We start from the raw sequence: 4750 nt of genomic DNA, 5'->3' as shown, positions 1-4750 counted from the left end.
GTTAGGCATTGCAGGGGCTGGGGTGCATTACAGACCCCAATAATCACATTATGATTTAACGTTTTAAGCATACTTTGTACTTTGGTTCTGTTCGGGCTGTTCCCCCTCCTTTTCGGAACTGCTCCTTTTACTTTGTCCCTGAGTTAATTTGCGTTAGTTTATTTGTTTTGTTCTAAAAGAAGGAGAGGCTGTTTCCCCCTTGCTGGGTGGGGGTGGAGTGGGGGGCTAGGTTAGATCTAAGGGTCAGCCATTCAGGACCTGGAGGAGAAATTTCTTCAGCATTGTTAATCTTTCATATTCTCTACTGCGAGAGAGATGTGGATGCTCAGTCACAGAATATATTCAAGATGAAATTGTGAAAGTTTTGCAGTCTCAAGGAAGGGAGATACATAGGGATAATGCAGGAAGGAGAAATGAATGGACATCAGCCATGATCTTACTGAAGCAAACTCAAAGGGCCAAGTGTCTACTCTACTTCCACTGCTTAGATTCTTGCATCCTAACATTGATGTGAAGATGATTTCTTCCATCTTCCAAAAACCATGGAACATAGATGTTGCATTTCCCAGTGCCAACTAGTCAGCCCTTTGCATTGTGTCAAAGTGACCATTTTAAAGTGAGCTTGATTTTGGGCAGTACAGTGGCACAATGGTTGGCACTGCTGCCTCACAGCGCCAGGGACCCAGGTTCGATTCCCAGCTTGTCTCAACTGTCTGTGTGGAGTTTGCACGTGTCAGCGTGGGTTTCCTCTCACAGTCCAAAGATGAGTTTGTTAGGTGGCTTGGCCGTGATAAATTATCCATTAGTGTCAGGCCGATTTGCAGGTAAATATATGGGGTTACATGATAGGGCTAGGTGGGTGCAGCCTCAATGGGCCAAATGGTCTCCTTCTATAGCGATTCTACATAGATTGGCCAGCTCAGATCATGATGGGCAGCAGCAAGCAGCACACTTTTCCTCACTCACACATTTCGTTCCCCCCTTTACGTGCTGCAGGGATTAACTTATTTACTGGCATACAATTCCAAATGCTACTTTACTTAAATTCTATTTTAGGCATGAGCATTAACATGCTCAACTATAAAGCATTCTACCTGCATCCCAGCAAAAGCTAGCGGATACATGGAACTCTGGAAAATCCTCCCCCCACACCCTCTTGAGCCAAAATGATGTCCCAATCACAACCATTGAGATAATCTTTGGATCCAACTTTATACCTTAATTTTGTCATGCAACTAATATAATGGAAGCCTCAACTCTTACCACATCCAGGGCTAGGTTAATAGATTGTTCAAACATGCAAAAGGCCCTGTAAACACTGCAATACGATCAATCAATCCAAGGCTAAGGCAAGTACAAGGCAGCTAAGAGCAGCATGGTGGTCAGCACTGCTGCCTCTCAGTACCAGGGCTTCAATTCCTGGCTTGGGTCACTGTTTGTCTGGAGTTTGCACATTCTCCCCATGCCTGTGTGGGTTTCCTCCAGGTGCCCCAATTTTGTCCCACAGTCCCAAGATGTGCAGGTTAGGTTGATAGGTCATGCTAAGTTGACCCTTCATGTCACAGGGACTAGCAAGGTAAATACATGGGGTTACGTAAGAACATAATAGGAGCAGGAGTAGGCCATCTGGCCCTTCGAGCCTGCCCCACCATTCAATAAGATCATGGCTGATCTGTCGTGGCTCAGCTCCACATTCCCGCCCTCTCCCCATAACCCTTAATCCCCTCTCTTATGAAAAACCCATCAACCCGCGTCTTAAAAATATTTAGCGATGTAGCCTCCACCACTTCAACGGGCAGAGAATTCCAGAGATTCACCACCCTTTGAGTGAAGAAGTTCTTCCTCAACTCTGTTCTAAATCGCGCCCCCTTTATCTTGAGGGTGTGCCCCCTAGTCCTACTGTCCTTTGAGCAGGAAGAGTCTCTCCACCTCTATCCTATCCATCCCATTCATCATCTTATACGTCTCAATGAGATCTCCCCTCATTCTTCTAAACTCTAACGAGTACAAGCCTAGTTTATTCAGCCTCTCCTCATAGCTCAACCCCCTCAACTCCGGCATCAGCCTAGTAAACCTCCTCTGCACTCCCTCCAAGGCCAAAATATCCTTGCGTAAGTACGGCGCCCAAAACTGCACACAGTACTCCAGCTGCGGCCTCACCAATGCCCTATACAGCCGCAGCAAGACCTCCCTACTTTTATACTCAATCCCCCTCACTATGAAGGCCAGCATCCCATTAGCCTTCCTGACCACCTGCAAGCTGGGTTTTTGCGACTCATGCACAAGGACCACGAGGTCCCTCTGCACCGTCGCCTGCTGCAGTTTTTCTCCACGTAAGTAATAATCCTTCCTACCATTATTCCTACCAAAGTGGACCACCTCGCACTTGCCAACATTAAATTCCATTTGCCAGTTCCTGGCCCATTCGCCCAGCCTATCCAGATCCTTCTGCAGACTCTCCACACCCTCCGCACAATTTGCCGTTCTACCAATCTTGGTGTCATCAGCAAATTTCGACACCATACACTCAGTTCCCTCCTCCAGATCATCTATATAAATGGTGACTAGCTGAGGCCCCAGCACCGACCCCTGAGGCACTCCACTAGTCACCAACCGCCAATCCGAATAGCACCCATTAACCCCCACTCTCTGCCTCCTATTTGACAACCAGTCCTCTATCCACGCTAACACCCTACCCCCAACTCCATGTCCCCTGACCTTCTGCAATAACCTCTTGAGGTACCTTGTCAAACGCCTTCTGAAAATCAAGAAACGGAGATAGGGTCTGGGTTGTTGTCGGTGCAGGCTCAATGGGCTGAATGGCCACCTTTTGCAAGGTAGGGAATTCTATGATTTTAAAGCTATTCATTGATCTTTAATCCAGTTACAGTGGATAAGATGAGAGGTCACACACCAGGTTGTAGTCCAACAGGTTTATTTGAAATTACAAACTTTGGGTGCTGCTCCTTCGTCAGGTGAAGTGGAGCAAGGAGCGCAAACAGAATATACAGGCAGAGTGAGTATAGCCCAACACTAACAGTTAAGGGTGTCAAGGGATAAGTACAGACAGTGTAGTGCAGTGTAGGCCAGCTGAAAAACCAGTCTTTACAAGTAATCATGAGTGCTAACAGATAAACGCAAGCAGTCAAGTATGATCAGTGTGTTTAAAGTGTCAACAGGCTGCATGACAAGTGAAGGAATGGTCCAAGAACCAATAATTTAAGGCAGAGAAATAATTACAAAGAGTAAGATCTGAATAGAGCCAGCACTGAGTCAGGTTGACCGCTCATTAGCTCTGACGGAGGGTCACCCAGACTCGAAATGTTGGCTCTATTCTGTCCACAGATACTGTCAGACCTGCTGAGATGTTCCAGAATTACAAGTTACCCTCCTCAGTCTTTCATGGTGAGGAGTCACAAGAATTTCCTGTTCTTCCTCCAACATTGGATCCATATCACGTTTACTTCTTGCAGAAGATTGCTTAGTTGGGGCAGTTTGGAGGTTTAATATTGGTCTTTGTTTTTCAATTTTTAGTTCTCATCAGCTGACAAGAAAAGGATCAAATTTGGGATCTTCCTGGTCCAGGTGACTGAGGCCCAATTCCCAGTGCATTTTGATTTGATGACCTCCAAGGTCATCTGGACTACAAAAACCTCCCTGGTCCATCTTCTCTGCCCTGCCACAGCTAGATATGGTGGTACTGTTCTGAACGAGCTGTCTGAGCAATGTAGCAGTTTGAGCAGGTGGTGCCTCATGTCCTTGTGAATTCATACTTACAATATATGTCCTAGTTTTTACTGTTTTTGTGTCAAAACACTATAGCTTTCTCCTCACTGCATGCTTTCCCCAAACTCATACATGAAAAGCGGCTACTTGAATGAGGTGCAGATGTGAATATCGTCCTACAGGATGTACACTAGCAATAAAATGGTGGATGGAAGCCCAAGAGAGGGTTAAATGCTCATTATCTCAAGTTGTTACTTGAGAAACAAAGCAACAAGGAAGTTGATTAAATATGAAAATCCCTTGCATCTGAACTGAGGCACACACCGTTTCCCCGTATCAGATGGATAGACTGGAATTCAATTCAATCAATTGTATAAAATTCTTGCAGAACTTGACAGGGTACATATTGAAAGGATGGTCCCTCTGGTTGGGTTGTCCAAATCTAGGGGGCCATGGTCTCAGAATAGGAGAAATGTCTTTCACAACAAATCTGATAATCTTGCATAATCAAATGTTAATAACAAGGTGCCAGACAAAAGAAAGCTGATCACCTGACATAAGGATCATAACTAAGGGCTATTAGTTCCTCAAGCCTGTTCTGCCATTTAATATCATGGTTGATCTCATTGCGGCCTCGAGTCCACTTTCCTGCCCATTTACCATTCAATCCTGCTGTAACCATTTATAACATACTCTGGGTTGTAATAATACTGTGATTTCTTGTCCCAGTTTTCCTGTCTGTATTCCTCTTTATCAGATGTTCATGTACAAATATCCTGGTTCTAATAAAAAGGTCAACCTGAAACATTAACTGTACCATCACCACATAATACCCAGTGATGATTGTTTCCAGCATTTTCTGTTCTTAAAAACTGGAGTACCTTGATTTACAGAGCCCGAAAGTTTCACAGCTTACAACTGCAAAGGCTAAAGCATTCCTTTCATACAACTTCCACATTTTCACAATCACTACATTTGAAGAAGATCACTAGACATTGTCAACAGATTGTCCACATTAGTCCAC

The sequence above is a fragment of the Carcharhinus amblyrhynchos genome, chromosome 33, assembly GCF_965287045.1.
Source record: "Carcharhinus amblyrhynchos chromosome 33, sCarAmb.v2.hapA, whole genome shotgun sequence".
NCBI lineage: Eukaryota > Metazoa > Chordata > Chondrichthyes > Carcharhiniformes > Carcharhinidae > Carcharhinus > Carcharhinus amblyrhynchos.
Note: the sequence above shows the minus strand (reverse complement) of the source record.